The sequence below is a fragment of the Saimiri boliviensis genome, chromosome 18 (assembly GCF_048565385.1).
Source record: "Saimiri boliviensis isolate mSaiBol1 chromosome 18, mSaiBol1.pri, whole genome shotgun sequence".
Classification (NCBI taxonomy): domain Eukaryota; kingdom Metazoa; phylum Chordata; class Mammalia; order Primates; family Cebidae; genus Saimiri; species Saimiri boliviensis.
In genome coordinates, this window is record NC_133466.1 from 5,609,269 (window position 1) to 5,621,492 (window position 12,224).

Consider the following 12,224-nt stretch of genomic DNA (forward strand, 5'->3'; position numbering starts at 1 on the left):
TGATGCTTAACTAATGCACAGTAAGAAATGAGATGAATATGTCTTTGAAAAATGTTTACATATCTAAAGTTAGTTGAGTCTCTACAGTATGAATAATGCTGATAATTTATTTTTTAACATCACCAAACATCATGACTCTCACATGCTGATTGGTAAATACTGAATGAAAGTTAAGGAAACTAAGGCTTATTGAGATACAATGTGGCAGGCATTTACCAGGAATTCAACATACGCCATAACATTTAAAGCACACTCTAATGTTATTTACATTTTTGTCCGAATATATGCATGAGGACATAAGTCTAGGGAAATTATTTGCTCAAGTTGTTATATGTTACAGTAAGGAGAAAATGAACATTTTGTTTTTGGTGCTTAGTCATGTGAAGTACTGTTCTAAGACTTTAAATACATATTATCTTATTTAATTATCCTCTAAACTTTTAAGATAGATGGTGTCATTCTATCCATTTTAGGAATGAGGATACTTAGACACAGATAATGTAAGTAAATTGTAAATATGCAGATCAGATAGGGAGCAGGTGGCCAGCCAACATAAAAACCTAGTGACTTGGAATCAAAAGTTACAGTCTTAATCATGACTACCTCTTGGGGAAGCAAGTCAAACCCAAGTATGGCTATCAGAAAAGTCCATCCTCTTGCCCCAAGCTGGAACCCCCTATTTTTCTTATTCACTAGTAGATGACACCACATAAATTTAGAGATTCCAGAGGTAACATTAGGAGAAATCACTATAACCACCTATGGTTTGATGTCATTCTGTACTTTATTTCTAAATCAGAGAATAATTGATAATAGATTAAGTAATACAGAAAGTTATTTGGGGGGTATTTACCTTACATAAAAGTATTGAGTAACTCAATAACTTTTTAAAACGATATGACTCTATATCATTGCCCTAAATAGCAAGCAGGATACCTGCTCTCCAAATGTAAAGAACGTTCAAGGCAGAGCTCATGAAATATGTTCATAAAAATGAACACTCACTGATAAATACCATCATCCTGCAGATTGAAACCAGAGTCCTGGGTGCATGCCTGTGCAGGTTCCAGGTCTGCATCAAGGTTGGGTGCACACACAGATCACCCCAAGTTCACAGTTTGTGCAGGAAGATTCCCTTCAGCTACCCTGGAGATGTGCACGTTTTCTAGTCGAATTTCCTGTTTTTCCCTTTCTTACATACAAGAGGAAGTAAAACCTTGACTTGCTTCTGAACTGTCACAAATGACATTTACTTTTTTCCCTGTGGAAACGACTTGAAATAATTAATATCCAAGAATATAATCTTTATGCAACTACTTTACTCCTAGAGAAATTCCAAGGTTAGAAAATGTCAAAAGGAATCTGAATTGATTTTGCCACCTGGGGTCAAATTTTCTATTCTAGTTATGAAAGTCAATTTTCATAAAAAAATTCACATACTATAACCTGGGAATATCCTAATTTCAATGAATAAAAAACATACAGCTGCCTGTTTAAATTTTGACTTTCAATGCAGAACAGTGGTATTTAGCTTTTACCTTCTATTTTATAAAATTCTGATATTCCATAGGAATAAAGTAGATGCAAATTTACTCAAGTAAATTTTTAAAAATGTAACCATTTTCAAGTGAGATCATACTTGTAGTGCATCAGGTATTAGTAACAGAAGATTTATTTAAAAAAAAATTGAATAGATTCCTTTCAGGGAAACCACTTGAAGAAGTTAACTTCTAAGAAGCTAGAATATTGACAGTGATGACATACTATAATCACCCAAATAGGTTTTGAAGCTTCATTTTCAAACCTAGGTGGAGGGGGGAAAGAGATGGAAAAATGGGTGGATAGATGGTGGATGGATGGTTGGATGGATGGATGGATGGATGGATGGAGGGTAGATGGATGGTTGGGTGGATGGATGGATGGAGGGTAGATGGATGGTTGGATGGATGGATGGATGAAGGGTAGATGGATGGTTGGATGGATGGATGGAGGGAGGGTAGATGGATGGTTAGATAGATGGATGGATGGAGGGTAGATGGATGGTTGGATGGATGGATGGATGGATGGAGGGTAGATGGATGGTTGGATGGATGGATGGAGGGAGGGTAGATGGATGGTTGGATGGATGGATGGATGGATGGACAGAGGGTAGATGGATGGTTGGTTGGATGGATGGGTGGATGGGTGGGGAAATAGATAGGCGGATTCATTTTCTTTAACAATGCTTGTATATTGATTATGTGCATCAGATCTTAGGAAATCAGAGAAGGAACCAATTTTCAAATATATCCTGGAATATGCAAAATATTTTGTATCTGTCTATATATAGGTCAATGAAAAGGAAATTATTCTTACATGCATTCACACATGCATGGATCTAGCCACACACATTGACAGGAGGTGAGGGTGGTTTTGATGATTATTAAGCCAAGACAGTGAGGTAGCACTTATTTTCTTTACAATACCCTGAAACAGTCTTAGGACCTACAGAATCTTTTCTTACTCAGATTCCCTGCTCTTGCTGACCAACAAGTGAGACACTTTTCCATTGAACTTGTAAAGTTAATCCAATTAAGTGATTTTGTTTTAATACACGTTTGTCCAGGCTTTGGATAACTGTGCCATCCCTCACTGAGACTCTCATGGTGGTCCCTGGGGCCCTGTGAAATACCCCCAAGGACACACAGGCACATGCACACGCGTGCACACACACACATACACATACACACACACACACACACACACACACACACACACACACACACAAAGCCTTCTGGCTGTTTTCCAACACCACCCCTACCAAAGTCCTACATAGGACCATTCCATTTGCAGGTATCTCTAACCCCAGGCTCTCTCCCCCTCAGGTCACCCCAGGCTCTCTTGCTCTTTCATTTGAGTCTCTGTACTTATGTCCCCTCATCAGGATGCCCTTGGCCATCTTATGTCAGCAGCACACCCCATCACCCATGATCTTTCCCTGCTTTCTTTCTCTGTCCAGAGCACTGAGCTGAAGTCCTCAACAAGATCTGTCTGAACACTGTATCTGAAATCATGACCTGCATGAGACATTGCTGACCACCTTTCCTTTGTGTTTCTCCATAGCTTTCATTACCGCTGCACACACTACACCAGGCATCCCCAAACTTTTTACACTTTTTAAACTTTTTCACTGTCCCTCAGACTGTTTGGAGGGCCACCACATACTGTGCTCCTCTCACTGGCCACCAGTGAAAGAGGTGCCCCTTCCTGAAGTGCGGCAGGGGGCCGGATAAATGGCCTCGGGGCTGCAGTTTGGGGACGCCTGCACTACACACTTATTTGTGTGTCATTTGTTGCCTGTCTCCCATATATCTAGGACATGCATGTTATCTGCTCATTCAGTGAGGCATCTCAGACACCTAGACTTGAAGTGATTCTGTCACAAAATAGTTCAGGGAAATCAGTTTACAAGGAGGAAGGAGATGAATCTTTTATTTATTTTTTAACTCAACATCAGCAGCTGTCTTATCTGATATTTATTAGTATTTCAGATTCATTGTTCATTTTTGGTTTTCCCCACTGGTTTGAATGTTAAAGGAATTTGTATAAAGTATTTTAAACACCCTCTTTTATGTAAAGTATTAAATCATAACATTGACTTAGAGCCATTTAATTTATATGACCTCTTAAGCAGCCATGAGAGTATAAAAGAACGCTGTATCAAAGCAAAAAGTAAGAACTCTCGAGTCTTTTGAAAATATTTACTTTGAACAGATTGCAGCTCCTTAAATGAGCGAGGCTTTGGAATTTGAGAGGTGGTCAGACCACAGCTCTGCCTCCTCGAGACCACCCACATATGTTCCTGGACCCACTGTGCGTCCTCCGCAAGCCCAGCACCTCATCTTCAAAGTGACACTCACATTAGACAGCTATGCAGAGCATCGAATGGGATGCTGGGTGCATAAGCTGCCCAACATCACTAGTTACTGATTTATCGGTTTAATTGAATTTCCGCTGGCGAGGAAAGAAAGGAATGGGGGCAAGATTTGCATTTTCCATGACAAGATTTGTGTTCCGATGGCAGGAAATGTGCTGGATGCCACCTGCCTGTGATGCAGCCACTCAGGAATGGGGACCAAACCTTTTTGCCCATTGCCCCTCCTTCCCTAAGGCTGAGCTGAGAGCTCTGTGTTGGAATTCCCTGGTAAAATCTGCTCTGCCCTTCCTTCACCCTTGCCCTGAGCAAGCTTACTGAGCAGCTGCCTCTCTGAGCTGGGAGCTGGGCCAGGCACAGGGGCCCAGTGGTGAAAGCACTGATCTGATCCCTGTCCATCCGTCTGCAGTGCAGCGGGTACACACACAAGGCCACCATGGCACCATGAGGTGTGCTGGTCACTGGAGAAGGACAGTGCAGGAGCGTGGGCATGTGACTGTAAGAAAGGACAGGTAGACTGGGGTGAATGAAGAATGAGACAGGTGTGGTGGCTGGGACAGTGTTACCTGGCAGAAGAAACCTGAGCCCAGAGGGAGCATAGTGCACCTGAGACGGGCCTTGGGGAGGAGGCGGCAGATTCCAGGCAAAACACAAGCTGCAGGTGCCAGCAGGAGCCGTACACTGCTGTGTCCTACAAGCTTCTGTGGTTTCAGCTCTGCTGGTGTTGAGGGGTTTAGGAGACATGAAAAGGGAGATTGCAGCTGGAGAAAGACAACCACATTTTCAATGCAAACTGTTATTCTGCCTGAGGTGTAGCAAATAGCTGTGGAGATGAGGTTGACCAACACCAGAAGCGGGGCACTCCTTGTCCATGGTTCAGTCTGAAGAGAGTCCAGGGAAGCCTGAATGGATGGTGGAATGATGGATAAATGGTTTAATGGATGGACAGGCAGGGCTGAGAGGTATTATGGCAAGAGCCATGCAGCTTTGGTGACACCGTCGATGTGGAGAGTGAAGGAAACAGTGAGTGTGGTGACTCCCTTCTCAGGTGGTAGGGCACATGGTGGAAACTTTGACTCCAGGAGAAACCTGAGGAATTGTGGGTATAGGGTGGAGGAAGGGTGGTTTGGTATTCCATGGGTGGATTCTGAAGTGTCCTTGAGATTTCCAAGTGAGAGGAAAACTGTCTGTATAGATGAGAAAAAAATATTTTCTTTAAGAATTTTAATGTCAGATAGAAATTATTTTAGGTTATTTGTCATTTCAAATTAGCCAAACACTTGAGTCTTTTTATAGGGTGGATATGGAATGGCTCAGAATTTTCTTATCATGACATAGAAACTTCTAAATTTAAGTTGCTCATGATCTAAATTTTCTTAGCTCTCGTGAGATCTGGTTGTTTCAAATAAATAAATAAATTTTCTTAGGGACCCAAATGCTACTAAGATTTTTTAAAATGGTAGCTACTGGCATTTTTTGTTGTAGGGCAAATTTCTTCCATCAAAAGCTCACACATTTACTCAAGAAGTTCTTAAGAAACTGTTGAAATGGAAAAAGTTCCCTTGTCCCCCTTGCAGGGCATGTGATGGGGATGTGGCTCACTTCTTGGGTGCCCCACTGCTCACACTTCTAGAGGAGAGCATACAGACGGGCAGGCTGTGGGGTTCCGACCCCATGGCAGCGTCCTGAGGCCCCAGTGGGTGTGTGTTATCATGCACTCTATTAGTTTAGCATCTGCAGGTGGCTTGTATATATCAGATCAATTAGACCCCCTGCCTTATCACAAGGACAGAGGGCTTTTCTGTATCCTGGGGTTTCTTGCCTTGGTACCAGAAGAATCGAATCACATGTGGGCTTGAAGAATGAGTGCAAGCTTTTGTTGAGTAGATAAAGCTCTCCACAGATGGGGAAGCCAGAAAGGAAATGAAGCAGGAACGTGGTTTTTCCCTGGAGTTGGGCTGCTCAGCTGCCAGGGGTCTCCTCCCACTGCTCCGGCCAAACTCTGCAGAATTCACCGATCAATGGCCTGCTGGCCTGCTGGCTTCTGTTGGTGTGCCTTTACGCCGGTGCATTCCTGTCAAAGTCCAGCCACTTGTGTCTTTTTCCACCGGTGTGCTCCTCTCAACATCCAGCTGCTTATATACATGTGTACTAGAGTCTCAGGGTTTTTATAGGCAAGGGATGGGGGTGTGGTGGGCCAGGGTGGTCTTGGGAATTGCAACATGTGGGCACAAAACAGAAATGTCTGCCCTCACCTAGGTCCATGGGGACAGGCCTGGGAGTAGAGCCCTAGTCAGGGGCCACACCTTTCTCTACCTAATACTTCCCTGTCTCCCCATATCACTATTCCTTGATTAATTAGGAAGTATGCATTTTTAAAGTTAAAAAATATCCATATGTCTTCCAGCATTACTCGATAGGAAACTCCAATAGAGAAGTAAAGTTACTTCTCCAAGGTCAACACAGTAAGTGCAAAGCCTTCCTCACCAGAGTTGTCGTGGAGAGCTCTTTGCACTATGTATGATCTAAACACAAAACCAACAATTTACTTATCTTCAGTGTACATTGTTCATTGAATTGACAACATTATTCATTGTTGTCAATTACTGACTTCCTACCACATGTGACAATTACAAGTGCTTCTGCCCTCCCTGCCCTGAGTACCAGGTGGCTCTCATCTCTGGGCACCAAGGTGGGGCAAGACAGAGTTGACAGAGTTGCGAATGGAAACAGGAAGATTTGGCATCTGAATCTCAAAAACTCTTGATTAAAACCTCTTTAGATACAGACATTTGATAACTTCTTAAAGTGAAGTTTGTTTTGCTCATGGCGACCTTACCTACCAGCTGGTCAATTCTGTTTCCTTTTCAAGGAAAAATATGTGTCCTGCATCAGCCAGGATTCATGAACTAAAGGACTCACCAAGTAGAACTCTCTACTTTTAAAACTGAGGAACCAAAGCCGAAAGAGATGATGTAACCTAGATTTAGTTATCATTATTTATTGTTTTAAAGAAGGGACAATCAAATTAATGAAGGCACTTAAAAATACATTGCATCCTTATTAAATACATTTTGTAGGATTTATGCCTGATGATCGTGAACATCAAATGTGACTTCCCTGTTGAGCAAAATGAACTATAATCAAGTAGAACGAATTGCATTGCTATTATCCCTTCTTGTTGATTTGCATTAGCACATGGTAACTGAGCTGAAATGGGCTTTGTTTGCTTGGCTCTTCTCCTAAGGAGAACACCATGCCATTTGCTCTGAGTTTGTACTGGATTTCTGTCTCCTAACTGCTTATATTGACCTTACTTGAATAAAGAGTTCTATTTCATTCCTGAATACAACACGTGCCAATGGGAAACACATACCTTATGCTTAGCTTTGTTCTATAGCAGAGTTTCTTAACCTCAGCTCACTGGCATTTTGAGCAAGATAATTTCTTTTCCCATGGAGGGAGGGGTACGCTGTCCTGTGCATTTCTAAATATATTTTTTAAAAGTTTTAATTGACATACAATTTTTGTGCATAGTTATGGGGCACCCTGTAGTGTTTTGAAATATGTATACATTGTTTAATGATCAAATCAGGATAATTAGCATATCCATCGCCTCAAATATTTATTATTTATTTGTGGGAAACATACAGAACCCTCTGTGACAGCTACTTTGAGATGTACAATACCTTACTGTTGACTGCAGTTGCCATACTGTGCAACGGGACACCAGCACTTATTCCTTCTTTCTCATCGTAAGTTAGTCCCCATTGACCCTCCACCCCCCCATCTCCCTATTCCTATAACTTACCTTGTTCCATTCCCTTCTTTTACAAGATTGACTTTAGATTTCTTGTATGAAAACATGACATTTGAGGGATTAATATTCATAATACATAAGGAACTCAAATCAACAGCAAAACAAATAAAAACTTTTAAAAAAAGACATACAAATGGACAGCAGTTATATGAAAACATTCTCAACATCACAAATCATCAGAGATATGCAAACCCAAACCACAACGAGGTATCACCTACTTCAATTAGAATGGCTATTATCAAAAAGACCTAAGATAATGAGTGTTGCGGAGGATGTGGAGAAAGGGAACCCTTACACACTGTGGGTGGGAATATAAATTAGTACCGCCATTATGAAAAGAAGTGTAGAGGATCCTCAGAAAACCAAAAGTGGACCTATCATTGATTCGGTACTTTCACTACTGGGTACATGTCCAAAGCAAGTGCCCTGTGTGTTTTAAGATACTTAGCAGTATCCCTGGCCTCTACCCACTAGGTGTCAGTACCATCCACACTCTCACTTCCAGTTATGACAACCAAGAATGTCTCCAGGTGTTACCAAATGTCCCCACAAGGTCAAAAACGGCCCCGGCTGAGAACCACTGTTATACATAGAGCAGGGATTCTTGAATTATTGTAAAACCACAGAAAGAGTGCTTTTAAGTTGTTCAAAATCTAGTGTTATTAGAATCTATGACAGGCTTTTAAAATTTTTAGTGATACGCAATATTTGTACACACTTATGGAGGAGATGTGATATTTTTAAGCAAGGCAAACAAAGGCCATTTAGGCTCAGTTCTCATGTACTAACTCAAATACAATTATCTGCAGTTCTTTACATGCACGCCATGTGTCTTGTCATCCACTATCATGTTAGTGTTTGTGTTTTCTTTCCTCCTCAAGAACCTATAAAATATTTAATGCATTTAAATGGTTGACAGCAATCTTTGATTCTGAAATAGTTTCATGAAAAGCATATTTTCTGGTAGACAATGGCATTGCATTTACTCCTGCTTCTCTTAATCGACTTGCTATAATTATTATGGAGAATTATTTTCTCTTAAAGAAAGACGGTATTTAAAGTGAAGGAGAGCTACGGACCTCTGTGCCTCTAGAATGGGGGCAAGTAAGTATACCACCAAATTCAACTGGAATTTTGTAGTTTTATGCCCCCAGAATTTATTCCAGGAGAAATTTATTCCACTATTGCAAGCTAATCTACTTAACATATAATTTATGGCAAATGAATAATGTCATTATGGAAACGTATTCATTTAGGGTAGTTAAATGCCTTCAAATAGATGCAAGATCTGAAATAATATAAATATATGCTTATATTAGGAGGCAGGGGCTACAAATTTTGAAGTCTAGGATGACACAAGAAGGAGGGTCCTGTGTTTTATGATCTGATTTAAACACTCTAGTGATTCAAGTTACCTAGAACCAATAATCAACACGGTATTTTATATGAATATAAAATATACATACACCTTCTATGTATATGTACATATTGAGAGAGAGAGAGTTACTTTAAGGAATTGGCCCACAGGATTGTAGGGGTGGCCCATCCATGATCTATAGGGAAGAGCAAGAAGCTGGAAGCTCAAGAAGGATTTCTATTTTTGTATTACAGTCGTGAGTCAGAATTTCTCCTCTGGGTGTGTTAGTCTATTTGGGCTGTCACAGCAAAATACTGTAAACTTGGTGACTTGTAAACAATAGAAATCTCTTTCTCACAATACTAGAGTCTGAGAAGTCCAAGAACAAGTCACCAGCAGATCCAGTATCTGATGAGGACCCACTGCCCTGGTTCATAGACAGCGCCTTCTTTCTTTATCCTCAGATGACCAAAGAGGCAGGGGATCTCTCTCAGCTGCCTTTTAAGAGGGCACAATATCATTCATGAGGGCTCTCAAATCCCCACCTCCTAATACCATCACCTTGTCAGTAAGAATTTCAAATTTTGGGCAGATATAATCATTCAGACCATAGCACCAATATCTTTTTTTCATAAGGTTCTCAACTGACTGGATTAGATGTTAATTGTATCTACAACAACATCAATGCTGTAGATGTTAACCATATCTACAAAATACCTTCATAGCATACTTAGATTAGGATTTGAGGAAATAACTGGGTATTATCATAGCCAAGCTAACACATAACACTCACCATCACGTATTTACATGTACCTAGCAGGAGTCAAATAAAGGGCTATCTGGACTTTTTCTTGAATTACCAGATTGATAAATACAGTCACGTACCACATAATGATATTTCAGTCAACACTGGACTACATATATGGCAACAGTCACGTAAGATTACAATACTATATTTTATTGAACCACTTTTATGCTTGGGTAGTTTAGATAGGAAGTACTTAAAGTTGTGTTCCAGTTGCCTACAATATTTATGCAGTAACATGCTGTATGGGTTAGCAGCCTAGGAGCAATAGGCTATACAATAAAGCCTAGGTGTGTAGTAGGTTATGCCATCAAGGTTTGCATAAGCACATTCTACGATGTTTGCATGATAATGAAATTGCCTAATGACATACTTAAACGAACATATCCCATTGTTAAGCCATGCACAGTTGTATCATGATGGATGGATGGTCTTCCTATAATTCAACGGAGTAGAAGTTTAAGGTTTGAGGTGATCAGTACATGTATATAAGGGCAAACTGCACTGAAAATATGTGCAGATGGGCTGCCAGGCCCTTTGACAGCCTGGCTGCCACATGTCAGCAGATGACTGAGCTTGTGCCTCACACAGCAAGACAGGACACATCTCAAACCTTCACGGTCTCTCAAATAGTCAGGACTCCAGGGTCTGTTAGAACACACACACAGATTCCTATTGAATTGGAAGATCAGCTCTTCACTCTGTGTTTGGGAATACACAGCAGCGAGGTTCACTAATACCCATCGTGGAGGTTCTGTGTAGCCTCCTTGGTCCCCTGTGTCCCTGGACCCAAGGTGTGCCCACCCTCTGCGTTAAGTACCCATGTTTCTGTGAACCAAGAGTCTGCAGAGGCCAGGAAAGCATGGACCCAGAGGTTGGCACTTGGGATGAAGCTCACATGCAGAGCCATGTGCAGGGCCAAACAGGTGATTAAAAATGAGCGCACCGGGCCAGACCCAGGCTGAACCCTGGAACAGGCAGAAGCAAATTTCCAGCAATGAGAGTTTGCCAGGGACAGAGTGCTGTCACTTACCTCCTGCCGCCTCAAGAATTAAGCCCAGGGAGATCTAAGATCTCAGTGCCCACAGCAGCACCCCAGAACTACTCCCAAAGAGGGGTACAGAGAGGAAGCACTTCGCTTTTCATAGCTCCTATTTATGTGTTCCTATGACATGCACTGTCCTGTTCTTGTGTTTCTGTTGCAGTTCCAGATAGAATGGGCTAATGCATATTAAGACTGAAAACAGAATGTTAAATGGCATCATAGAAATATTACAATAGGAGGGCTTAGAGGTTATCTGAATCCACTTTGTGTGAAAACTGAGAAAATGAGACCCTAACAATGTTACATGGCAGCCTCCAAAGGCTAGCTTTGGGTTCCAGAAGAGTGTGTGTGTGTGTGTGTGTGTGTGTGTGTGTGTGTGTGTGTCTATAGAGAGTATATAAGGTGAATATGTACATTTGCATTTATATATAAACATATAAATACATATATAGAAATATATAAGGTATATATATACACAACTATAAAGTGTATGTGTGTGTGGGTGTATATATGTGTGTGCATACGTATGTATATACAGAGAGAGTATATAAGGTGAATATGTACATTTGTATTTATATGTAAATATTTAAGGTACATATATACACACATAAGATGTATGTGTGTATATGTGTGTGCATGTATACGTAAATATGTGTATATATATATATATATATACACAGAGTATATAAGGTGTATATATACATATGTGTATAAGGCATATACGTGTATGTGTATATATAATGTATGTATATATACAGAGAGCATATAAGGTGAATATATATGTATATATGTAAATATATAAGGTATATATGAGTGTATGTATTTATATATAAGGAGTGTGTGTGTATCTGGATTTGTTACTGTCTAAAGGTAAAACAAGATCTGGATTTGAAACACAGTAGTGTATATGAACATTAACAGAAAAAGCCCAACGGATTTCTCCCACACTGGGGCACTGCAGAGTCCTTCCCTTCTGGAATGTTCTCCCTGGCACTTGTACTTCTTTCCTTTCTGACCTCTGCCTAGTCGCAGATAGAGATGGATTTTGACAGAACTGGAAGAGTTGTTTTATTTCCATGGCAACGTCAATTCACATTCTGCAGGTACACTGGCTGCCACTGCCTAAATGAAGGCTCCTGAAGGCTCTGTGTGTTGCTGTGCCTGGCCAAAAATAACTTGGCATGCCACCGTTCCTCACAGCCCCATGGAGAGAGGCATTAAACTGACTGGATGCCAGCTGTCAACTCTGTTCCCGTCTTCCTGCTAAAGAGGAAGAAACAGGAA

At 40.9% G+C, this 12,224-nt stretch overlaps 1 protein-coding gene across 2 annotated transcripts in view; it reads left to right on the forward strand.

The window, feature by feature from the left end:
* DSCAM (DS cell adhesion molecule) overlaps nucleotides 1-12,224 on the forward strand; it is a 746,447-nt gene that overhangs the window by 296,653 nt on the left and 437,570 nt on the right. The gene's annotated exons all lie outside the window — the stretch shown is intronic.